The 9,467-nt window shown below is 42.2% G+C and overlaps 23 non-coding genes across 23 annotated transcripts; all 23 read right to left on the bottom strand.

The window, feature by feature from the left end:
• Positions 1-2,875: 2,875 nt before the first annotated feature.
• TRNAA-UGC (transfer RNA alanine (anticodon UGC)) lies at positions 2,876-2,947 on the bottom strand. Its single transcript has one exon. It is a non-coding gene; the product is annotated as a tRNA-Ala (tRNA).
• A 321-nt stretch (positions 2,948-3,268) lies between these two features.
• On the bottom strand, positions 3,269-3,340 carry TRNAA-UGC (transfer RNA alanine (anticodon UGC)). Its single transcript has one exon. It is a non-coding gene; the product is annotated as a tRNA-Ala (tRNA).
• Positions 3,341-3,568: 228 nt separating this feature from the next.
• TRNAA-UGC (transfer RNA alanine (anticodon UGC)) lies at positions 3,569-3,640 on the bottom strand. The gene has a single exon. It is a non-coding gene; the product is annotated as a tRNA-Ala (tRNA).
• Positions 3,641-4,130: 490 nt separating this feature from the next.
• TRNAA-UGC (transfer RNA alanine (anticodon UGC)) lies at positions 4,131-4,202 on the bottom strand. Its single transcript has one exon. It is a non-coding gene; the product is annotated as a tRNA-Ala (tRNA).
• A 320-nt stretch (positions 4,203-4,522) lies between these two features.
• TRNAA-UGC (transfer RNA alanine (anticodon UGC)) lies at positions 4,523-4,594 on the bottom strand. The gene has a single exon. It is a non-coding gene; the product is annotated as a tRNA-Ala (tRNA).
• A 59-nt stretch (positions 4,595-4,653) lies between these two features.
• Positions 4,654-4,725, bottom strand: TRNAA-UGC (transfer RNA alanine (anticodon UGC)). The gene has a single exon. It is a non-coding gene; the product is annotated as a tRNA-Ala (tRNA).
• A 60-nt stretch (positions 4,726-4,785) lies between these two features.
• TRNAA-UGC (transfer RNA alanine (anticodon UGC)) lies at positions 4,786-4,857 on the bottom strand. Its single transcript has one exon. It is a non-coding gene; the product is annotated as a tRNA-Ala (tRNA).
• Positions 4,858-5,178: 321 nt separating this feature from the next.
• TRNAA-UGC (transfer RNA alanine (anticodon UGC)) lies at positions 5,179-5,250 on the bottom strand. The gene has a single exon. It is a non-coding gene; the product is annotated as a tRNA-Ala (tRNA).
• A 490-nt stretch (positions 5,251-5,740) lies between these two features.
• Positions 5,741-5,812, bottom strand: TRNAA-UGC (transfer RNA alanine (anticodon UGC)). The gene has a single exon. It is a non-coding gene; the product is annotated as a tRNA-Ala (tRNA).
• Positions 5,813-6,433: 621 nt separating this feature from the next.
• Positions 6,434-6,505, bottom strand: TRNAA-UGC (transfer RNA alanine (anticodon UGC)). The gene has a single exon. It is a non-coding gene; the product is annotated as a tRNA-Ala (tRNA).
• A 321-nt stretch (positions 6,506-6,826) lies between these two features.
• Positions 6,827-6,898, bottom strand: TRNAA-UGC (transfer RNA alanine (anticodon UGC)). Its single transcript has one exon. It is a non-coding gene; the product is annotated as a tRNA-Ala (tRNA).
• A 60-nt stretch (positions 6,899-6,958) lies between these two features.
• Positions 6,959-7,030, bottom strand: TRNAA-UGC (transfer RNA alanine (anticodon UGC)). The gene has a single exon. It is a non-coding gene; the product is annotated as a tRNA-Ala (tRNA).
• A 190-nt stretch (positions 7,031-7,220) lies between these two features.
• Positions 7,221-7,292, bottom strand: TRNAA-UGC (transfer RNA alanine (anticodon UGC)). The gene has a single exon. It is a non-coding gene; the product is annotated as a tRNA-Ala (tRNA).
• A 59-nt stretch (positions 7,293-7,351) lies between these two features.
• TRNAA-UGC (transfer RNA alanine (anticodon UGC)) lies at positions 7,352-7,423 on the bottom strand. Its single transcript has one exon. It is a non-coding gene; the product is annotated as a tRNA-Ala (tRNA).
• A 321-nt stretch (positions 7,424-7,744) lies between these two features.
• TRNAA-UGC (transfer RNA alanine (anticodon UGC)) lies at positions 7,745-7,816 on the bottom strand. The gene has a single exon. It is a non-coding gene; the product is annotated as a tRNA-Ala (tRNA).
• Positions 7,817-8,044: 228 nt separating this feature from the next.
• TRNAA-UGC (transfer RNA alanine (anticodon UGC)) lies at positions 8,045-8,116 on the bottom strand. The gene has a single exon. It is a non-coding gene; the product is annotated as a tRNA-Ala (tRNA).
• A 321-nt stretch (positions 8,117-8,437) lies between these two features.
• Positions 8,438-8,509, bottom strand: TRNAA-UGC (transfer RNA alanine (anticodon UGC)). The gene has a single exon. It is a non-coding gene; the product is annotated as a tRNA-Ala (tRNA).
• A 60-nt stretch (positions 8,510-8,569) lies between these two features.
• On the bottom strand, positions 8,570-8,641 carry TRNAA-UGC (transfer RNA alanine (anticodon UGC)). Its single transcript has one exon. It is a non-coding gene; the product is annotated as a tRNA-Ala (tRNA).
• Positions 8,642-8,831: 190 nt separating this feature from the next.
• Positions 8,832-8,903, bottom strand: TRNAA-UGC (transfer RNA alanine (anticodon UGC)). The gene has a single exon. It is a non-coding gene; the product is annotated as a tRNA-Ala (tRNA).
• A 59-nt stretch (positions 8,904-8,962) lies between these two features.
• TRNAA-UGC (transfer RNA alanine (anticodon UGC)) lies at positions 8,963-9,034 on the bottom strand. Its single transcript has one exon. It is a non-coding gene; the product is annotated as a tRNA-Ala (tRNA).
• A 60-nt stretch (positions 9,035-9,094) lies between these two features.
• Positions 9,095-9,166, bottom strand: TRNAA-UGC (transfer RNA alanine (anticodon UGC)). The gene has a single exon. It is a non-coding gene; the product is annotated as a tRNA-Ala (tRNA).
• A 59-nt stretch (positions 9,167-9,225) lies between these two features.
• TRNAA-UGC (transfer RNA alanine (anticodon UGC)) lies at positions 9,226-9,297 on the bottom strand. Its single transcript has one exon. It is a non-coding gene; the product is annotated as a tRNA-Ala (tRNA).
• Positions 9,298-9,356: 59 nt separating this feature from the next.
• On the bottom strand, positions 9,357-9,428 carry TRNAA-UGC (transfer RNA alanine (anticodon UGC)). The gene has a single exon. It is a non-coding gene; the product is annotated as a tRNA-Ala (tRNA).
• Positions 9,429-9,467: the final 39 nt, after the last annotated feature.

The raw sequence follows: 9,467 nt of genomic DNA, 5'->3' as shown, positions 1-9,467 counted from the left end.
ATTTCACAACTGACATTCAAAGCTACCGATGGAAAAGCCTAAAAATTAAATGAAAAGAATTAAAGCCGGTAACAATGATCACAACTAAAAATAACAGCTAACAGCTAAACCGAGCCCGAACGGTAAATCTTGAAGTTAGTCTCTGCGCTGCTGGTCTGCTACTCCTTTTGTTTATTTTCTATGGCAAAAACACTAACTTAGGGAGGTATTGGGATATTAGGGCATTTTGTGTTTTAAAAAATTTATTGTGAAGGAAAGAAAACAAGCCTGTTTAAAGATATTTCGAATAACTTTTAATATCTTTAAAAGTCGAAAAATATCTGTAAAATTATTTGGACGAAAATTTTCAAATAACAAGACTTCCTTCGAGTTTCAAATTGAAGAATGTTCGTGTGCTTTATTGAACTTTTTTTTACAAACAAGGCAGTCACTTTCAGTTTTAATTGTTGCTCTATTTTTTATTGGACCTCCCCTAGTCTTTAAATGGAGGATTTAGAGCGGGCAACGGAAATTTTGTTAACAGGAAGGCAGGGTGTTAAGCGATTGGTCAGACTTGCTTATTTCCAATTATCTATAAAATCTGAGCCTAATTTGTATTTTAAAATCATTCGGAGACATTATTTCCTGGAAGTTTCACTATGCAAAATGGACTTATAATTAGAAGAAGAATCGGTAAAAAATCACTTTATTTTCCTCTTCATCCTCCATTTAAAGACTAGGGGAGGTCCAATGAAAAATAGAGCAACAATTAAAACTGAAAGTGACTGCCTTGTTTGTAAAAAAAAGTTCAATAAAGCACACGAACATTCTTCAATTTGAAACTCGAAGGAAGTCTTGTTATTTGAAAATTTTCGTCCAAATAATTTTACAGATATTTTTCGACTTTTAAAGATATTAAAAGTTATTCGAAATATCTTTAAACAGGCTTGTTTTCTTTCCTTCACAATAAATTTTTTAAAACACAAAATGCCTTAATATCCCAATACCTCCCTAAGTTAGTGTTTTTGCCATAGAAAATAAACAAAAGGAGTAGCAGACCAGCAGCGCAGAGACTAACTTCAAGATTTACCGTTCGGGCTCGGTTTAGCTGTTAGCTGTTATTTTTAGTTGTGATCATTGTTACCGGCTTTAATTCTTTTCATTTAATTTTTAGGCTTTTCCATCGGTAGCTTTGAATGTCAGTTGTGAAATACGCCTTTCCCATGCTTTGGTTGTGGTCGGCTTTATTATTAAGCCTTACCAGAGATATATTTAATTTTAGAAGTAGGAATAGAGAACGGTTAGTGTTTAATTCAGTCCGACTCATAGCCCAGTATAGAGCCCCTCCCTCCAACACGTAATTAAAAGTTTAAAATTTCAGATTGGCTCACTTAAACTAGGTTTTTATGACGTTACTGACTGGGACGGCGAAAAATACGTAATTCCTATTTACCTCTGTCGCTATGACACGCCTCTTCTTTCATATCCCACCGTCTCGAGGAAGGGGGTCCGGGACTTTGACGCGCGCCTAGATTACTCTGTTCCCTATTCCTACCTCTAAAATAAAATCTTTCAATGGCCCGACATTTGCTCTATGCGCGGGAGGCTATAAGCAACCCCAGGCTCCGTTTAGCGAAGCTCAATCGCGTAGCCAACCTTCCTGGCATAGAAGCCATCTCCTCTGATGTTGTTTCTTAAATGGAATAGTCGAATATGTCTATTTGAAAGGATCTCGTGAAGGGCATATGCCATCATGAATGAGATTTTCACTAGGCTGCAATGAGTCGGGCTGAACACCTAGACGTAATTAATATGAGTTCTAAATATTATGATATCATGGCCCAAATAACAATATTTTCAAACCGCTTCTCCTCTTCAAAAGACGCGAGTTTTCTCTTAAAGGGAGGGGGAAGTGGAAATTAAAGTGATTTTTTATCGGTTCTTATAAGACCAGTCTGCATAATGAAAAATTTAGGAAATACCTCCCATTGATTTTAATATTCAAATTAGGCTAAGATTTTAAGAATAATTTTAAATAAGGACCTCCGACCAATCGCGTAACGCCGTGCCTTTTGGTTAACAAAATTATCGTGGCACGCTCCATGTCTCGCGCCACAATTGTCACATCACGCAAATTTTTTCAAATCTCGCGATAAATTGATTCAACACGGAACGTGCCACGAGAAAATTGTTTATAAAAGGACAGGGCTCTACGTGATTGGTCGGAGATCCTTATTTAAAATTATCCATGAAATTTCAAACTAATTGACGTATAAAAATCCTTCGGTGTTATTTCTTGGATAATTCACTATGCAGATTGGTCTTATAGAAGAATCAGTAAAAAATTACTTAATTTTCAACTTCACCATCTCTTTAATGAGCGTCTGAAGTGTTCCAAAGTATCGCGCCACAAGACCAATCATATATATATGCATAAAGCGCCATAACATCTAACAAGCATTATTACGACAAAGATTCGATTCCCGATTATGAATTATCGCCATTTAAATCGAAGTTGCCAGATTTTGAATAAAGGCTGATTACTCGTGACCTATTCATCCGAATTGAATTTGGTGAAAATTTTTCAAATATGAATCGACCCCAAGGAATCCGAAAATCGCATTTATATCCTCGAGAATCCAATATTTTCAAAGTCGATAATTTTGACATTTCCGGTTTCCGGTATAAGTATGAAAAGGACAACTGTGGAACGGGTAAAATATGAAAGAGAAATGCAAAACTTTTATAACGCACTTTATTCCAGAGCGCTAGCTTGAATAGTTTTTGAAATATAGTAAAATATGTGCGAAAAACGCAACGCGCAAAGACTTTTTTAACAGTCTGTACAAGTAGAGATCATCGTTAAAATAAATCCTTTTAGACTAAAACCGCGAAATGGTGATACCGTGGGTTGAACCCGGGACTTCTCACATGCAAAGCGAGCGCTCTTCCACTGAGCTATATCCCCTTCGGATATACAAGTAGAGGTCATCGTAAAAATAAATACTCTTAGACTATAACCGCGAAATGGAGATACCGGGATCGAACCCGGGACATCTCACATGTAAAGCGAGCGCTCTTCCACTGAGCTATATCCCCTTCGGATGTACGAGTGGAGATTTTCAGAAAAGAATACATATTTTGTTAAAACCGCGAAATGGAGAAACCGGGGGTTGAACCCTGGACTTCTCACATGCAAAGCCAGCGCTCTTCCACTGAGCTCTATCCCCTTCGGATGGATGAGTGGAGATTTTCAGAAAAGAATACATATCTTGTTAAAACCGCGAATTGGAGATACCGGGGGTTGAACCCTGGACTTCTCACATGCAAAGCAAGCGCTCTTCCACTGAGCTATATCCCCTTCGGATGTACAAGTAGAGATCATCTCAAAAATTCAATTCAATTCAATCAAGTGTTTTGTAATTCAAATAAATACTTTTAGACTAAAACCGCGCAATGGAGATACCGGGGGTTGATCCCGGGACTTCTCACTTGCAAAGCGCGCGCTCTTCCACTGAGCTATATCCCCTTCGGATGTACAAGTAGAGATCATCGTTAAAATAAATCCTTTTAGACTAAAACCGCGAAATGGTGATACCGGGGGTTGAACCCGTGACTTCTCACATGCAAAGCGAGCGCTCTTCCACTGAGCTATATCCCCTTCGGATGTACAAGTAGAGATCATCGTAAAAATAAATACTCTTAGACTAAAACCGCGAAATGGAGATACCAGGGTCGAACCCTGGACTTCTCACATGCAAAGCGAGCGCTCATCCACTGAGCTATATCCCCTTCGGATGGATGAGTGGAGATTTTCAGAAAAGAATACATATTTTGTTAAAACCGCGAAATGGAGATACCGGGGGTTGGACCCTGGACTTCTCACATGCATAGCGAGCGCTCATCCACTGAGCTATATCCCCTTCGGATGTACAAGTAGAGATCATCTTAAAAATTCAATTCAATTCAATCAAGTGTTTTGTAATTCAAATAAATACTTTTAGACTAAAACCGCGAAATGGAGATACCGGGGGTTCATCCCGGGACTTCTCACATGCAAAGCAAGCGCTCTTCCACTTAGCTATATCCCTTTCGGATGTACAAGTAGAGATCATCGTTAAAATAAATCCTTTTAGACTAAAACCGCGAAATGGTGATACCGGGGGTTGAACCCGTGACTTCTCACATGCAAAGCGAGCGCTCTTCCACTGAGCTATATCCCCTTCGGATGTACAAGTAGAGATCATCGTAAAAATAAATACTCTTAGACTAAAACCGCGAAATGGAGATACCAGGGTCGAACCCGGGACTTCTCACATGCAAAGCGAGCACTCATCCACTGAGCTATATCCCCTTCGGCGGGATCAGTGGAGATTTTCAGAAAAGAATACATATTTTGTTAAAACCGCGAAATGGAGATACCAGGGTTGAACCCGGGACTTCTCACATGCAAAGCGAGCGCTCATCCACTGAGCTATATCCCCTTCGGATGGATGTGTGGAGATTTTCAGAAAAGAATACATATTTGGTTAAAACCGCGAAATGGAGATACCGGGGGTTGAACCCGTGACTTCTCACATGCAAAGCGAGCGCTCTTCCACTGAGCTATATCCCCTTCGGATGCATGAGTGGAGATTTTCAGAAAAGAATACATATTTTGTTAAAACCGCGAAATGGAGATACCGTGGGTTGAACCCGGGACTTCTCACATGCAAAGCGAGCGCTCTTCCACTGAGCTATATCCCCTTCGGATATACAAGTAGAGGTCATCGTAAAAATAAATACTCTTAGACTAAAACCGCGAAATGGAGATACCGGGGGTTGAACCCGGGACTTCTCACATGCAAAGCGAGCGCTCTTCCACTGAGCTATATCCCCTTCGGATATACAAGTAGAGATCATCGTAAAAATAAATACTCTTAGACTAAAACCGCGAAATGGAGATACCAGGGTCGAACCCGGGACTTCTCACATGCAAAGCGAGCGCTCATCCACTGAGCTATATCCCCTTCGGATGGATGAGTGGAGATTTTCAGAAAAGAATACATATTTTGTTAAAACCGCGAAATGGAGATACCGGGGGTTGAACCCTGGACTTCTCACATGCAAAGCCAGCGCTCTTCCACTGAGCTCTATCCCCTTCGGATGGATGAGTGGAGATTTTCAGAAAAGAATACATATTTTGTTAAAACCGCGAAATGGAGATACCGGGGGTTGAACCCTGGACTTCTCACATGCAAAGCAAGCGCTCTTCCACTGAGCTATATCCCCTTCGGATGTACAAGTAGAGATCATCTTAAAAATTCAATTCAATTCAATCAAGTGTTTTGTAATTCAAATAAATACTTTTAGACTAAAACCGCGAAATGGAGATACCGGGGGTTGAACCCTGGACTTCTTACATGCAAAGCAAGCGCTCTTCCACTTAGCTATATCCCCTTCGGATGTACAAGTAGAGATCATCGTTAAAATAAATCCTTTTAGACTAAAACCGCGAAATGGTGATACCGCGATCGAACCCGGGACATCTCACATGTAAAGCGAGCGCTCTTCCACTGAGCTATATCCCCTTCGGATGTACAAGTAGAGATCATCGTTAAAATAAATCCTTTTAGACTAAAACCGCGAAATGGTGATACCGGGGGTTGAACCCGTGACTTCTCACATGCAAAGCGAGCGCTCATCCACTGAGCTATATCCCCTTCGGATGCATGAGTGGAGATTTTCAGAAAAGAATACATATTTTGTTAAAACCGCGAAATGGAGATACCGTGGGTTGAACCCGGGACTTCTCACATGCAAAGCGAGCGCTCTTCCACTGAGCTATATCCCCTTCGGATATACAAGTAGAGGTCATAGTAAAAATAAATACTCTTAGACTATAACCGCGAAATGGAGATACCGGGATCGAACCCGGGACATCTCACATGTAAAGCGAGCGCTCTTCCACTGAGCTATATCCCCTTCGGATGTACGAGTGGAGATTTTCAGAAAAGAATACATATTTTGTTAAAACCGCGAAATGGAGAAACCGGGGGTTGAACCCTGGACTTCTCACATGCAAAGCCAGCGCTCTTCCACTGAGCTCTATCCCCTTCGGATGGATGAGTGGACATTTTCAGGAAAGAATACATATCTTGTTAAAACCGCGAATTGGAGATACCGGGGGTTGAACCATGGACTTCTCACATGCAAAGCAAGCGCTCTTCCACTGAGCTATATCCCCTTCGGATGTACAAGTAGAGATCATCTCAAAAATTCAATTCAATTCAATCAAGTGTTTTGTAATTCAAATAAATACTTTTAGACTAAAACCGCGCAATGGAGATACCGGGGGTTGATCCCGGGACTTCTCACTTGCAAAGCGCGCGCTCTTCCACTGAGCTATATCCCCTTCGGATGTACAAGTAGAGATCATCGTTAAAATAAATCCTTTTAGACTAAAACCGCGAAATGGTGATACCGGGGGTTGAACCCGTGACTTCTCACATGCAAAGCGAGCGCTCTTCCACTGAGCTATATCCCCTTCGGATGTACAAGTAGAGATCATCGTAAAAATAAATACTCTTAGACTAAAACCGCGAAATGGAGATACCAGGGTCGAACCCGGGACTTCTCACATGCAAAGCGAGCACTCATCCACTGAGCTATATCCCCTTCGGCGGGATCAGTGGAGATTTTCAGAAAAGAATACATATTTTGTTAAAACCGCGAAATGGAGATACCGGGGGTTGAACCCATGACTTCTCACATGCAAAGCAAGCGCTCTTCCACTGAGCTATATCCCCTTCGAATGCATGAGTGGAGATTTTCAGAAAAGAATACATATTTTGTTAAAACCGCGAAATGGAGATACCGTGGGTTGAACCCGGGACTTCTCACATGCAAAGCGAGCGCTCTTCCACTGAGCTATATCCCCTTCGGATATACAAGTAGAGGTCATCGTAAAAATAAATACTCTTAGACTAAAACCGCGAAATGGAGATACCGGGGGTTGAACCCGGGACTTCTCACATGCAAAGCGAGCGCTCTTCCACTGAGCTATATCCCCTTCGGATATACAAGTAGAGATCATCGTAAAAATAAATACTCTTAGACTAAAACCGCGAAATGGAGATACCAGGGTCGAACCCGGGACTTCTCACATGCAAAGCGAGCGCTCATCCACTGAGCTATATCCCCTTCGGATGGATGAGTGGAGATTTTCAGAAAAGAATACATATTTTGTTAAAACCGCGAAATGGAGATACCGGGGGTTGAACCCGTGACTTCTCACATGCAAAGCGAGCGCTCTTCCACTGAGCTATATCCCCTTCGGATGCATGAGTGGAGATTTTCAGAAAAGAATACATATTTTGTTAAAACCGCGAAATGGAGATACCGTGGGTTGAACCCGGGACTTCTCACATGCAAAGCGAGCGCTCTTCCACTGAGCTATATCCCCTTCGGATATACAAGTAGAGGTCATCGTAAAAATAAATACTCTTAGACTATAACCGCGAAATGGAGATACCGGGATCGAACCCGGGACATCTCACATGTAAAGCGAGCGCTCTTCCACTGAGCTATATCCCCTTCGGATGTACGAGTGGAGATTTTCAGAAAAGAATACATATTTTGTTAAAACCGCGAAATGGAGAAACCGGGGGTTGAACCCTGGACTTCTCACATGCAAAGCCAGCGCTCTTCCACTGAGCTCTATCCCCTTCGGATGGATGAGTGGACATTTTCAGGAAAGAATACATATCTTGTTAAAACCGCGAATTGGAGATACCGGGGGTTGAACCCTGGACTTCTCACATGCAAAGCAAGCGCTCTTCCACTGAGCTATATCCCCTTCGGATGTACAAGTAGAGATCATCTCAAAAATTCAATTCAATTCAATCAAGTGTTTTGTAATTCAAATAAATACTTTTAGACTAAAACCGCGCAATGGAGATACCGGGGGTTGATCCCGGGACTTCTCACTTGCAAAGCGCGCGCTCTTCCACTGAGCTATATCCCCTTCGGATGTACAAGTAGAGATCATCGTTAAAATAAATCCTTTTAGACTAAAACCGCGAAATGGTGATACCGGGGGTTGAACCCGTGACTTCTCACATGCAAAGCGAGCGCTCTTCCACTGAGCTATATCCCCTTCGGATGTACAAGTAGAGATCATCGTAAAAATAAATACTCTTAGACTAAAACCGCGAAATGGAGATACCAGGGTCGAACCCGGGACTTCTCACATGCAAAGCGAGCACTCATCCACTGAGCTATATCCCCTTCGGCGGGATCAGTGGAGATTTTCAGAAAAGAATACATATTTTGTTAAAACCGCGAAATGGAGATACCGGGGGTTGAACCCATGACTTCTCACATGCAAAGCAAGCGCTCTTCCACTGAGCTATATCCCCTTCGAATGCATGAGTGGAGATTTTCAGAAAAGAATACATATTTTGTTAAAACCGCGAAATGGAGATACCGTGGGTTGAACCCGGGACTTCTCACATGCAAAGCGAGCGCTCTTCCACTGAGCTATATCCCCTTCGGATATACAAGTAGAGGTCATCGTAAAAATAAATACTCTTAGACTAAAACCGCGAAATGGAGATACCGGGGGTTGAACCCGGGACTTCTCACATGCAAAGCGAGCGCTCTTCCACTGAGCTATATCCCCTTCGGATATACAAGTAGAGATCATCGTAAAAATAAATACTCTTAGACTAAAACCGCGAAATGGAGATACCAGGGTCTAACCCGGGACTTCTCACATGCAAAGCGAGCGCTCATCCACTGAGCTATATCCCCTTCGGATGGATGAGTGGAGATTTTCAGAAAAGAATACATATTTTGTTAAAACCGCGAAATGGAGATACCGGGGGTTGAACCCGTGACTTCTCACATGCAAAGCGAGCGCTCTTCCACTGAGCTATATCCCCTTCGGATGCATGAGTGGAGATTTTCAGAAAAGAATACATATTTTGTTAAAACCGCGAAATGGAGATACCGTGGGTTGAACCCGGGACTTCTCACATGCAAAGCGAGCGCTTTTCCACTGAGCTATATCCCCTTCGGATATGCAAGTAGAGGTCATCGTAAAAATAAATACTCTTAGACTAAAACCGCGAAATGGAGATACCGGGGGTTGAACCCGGGACTTCTCACATGCAAAGCGAGCGCTCATCCACTGAGCTATATCCCCTTCGGATGGATGAGTGGAGATTTTCAGAAAAGAATACATATTTTGTTAAAACCGCGAAATGGAGATACCGGGGGTTGAACCCGTGACTTCTCACATGCAAAGCGAGCGCTCTTCCACTGAGCTATATCCCCTTCGGATGCATGAGTGGAGATTTTCAGAAAAGAATACATATTTTGTTAAAACCGCGAAATGGAGATACCGTGGGTTGAACCCGGGACTTCTCACATGCAAAGCGAGCGCTTTTCCACTGAGCTATATCCCCTTCGGATATGCAAGTAGAGGTCATCGTAAAAATAAATAC

This window comes from Phalangium opilio, unplaced genomic scaffold (assembly GCF_054372755.1).
Source record: "Phalangium opilio isolate 3A_F unplaced genomic scaffold, DU_Popi_V2 ptg000093l_1, whole genome shotgun sequence".
Taxonomy (NCBI): Eukaryota; Metazoa; Arthropoda; class Arachnida; order Opiliones; family Phalangiidae; genus Phalangium; species Phalangium opilio.
This window is presented reverse-complemented; position numbering and strand designations above follow the sequence as displayed.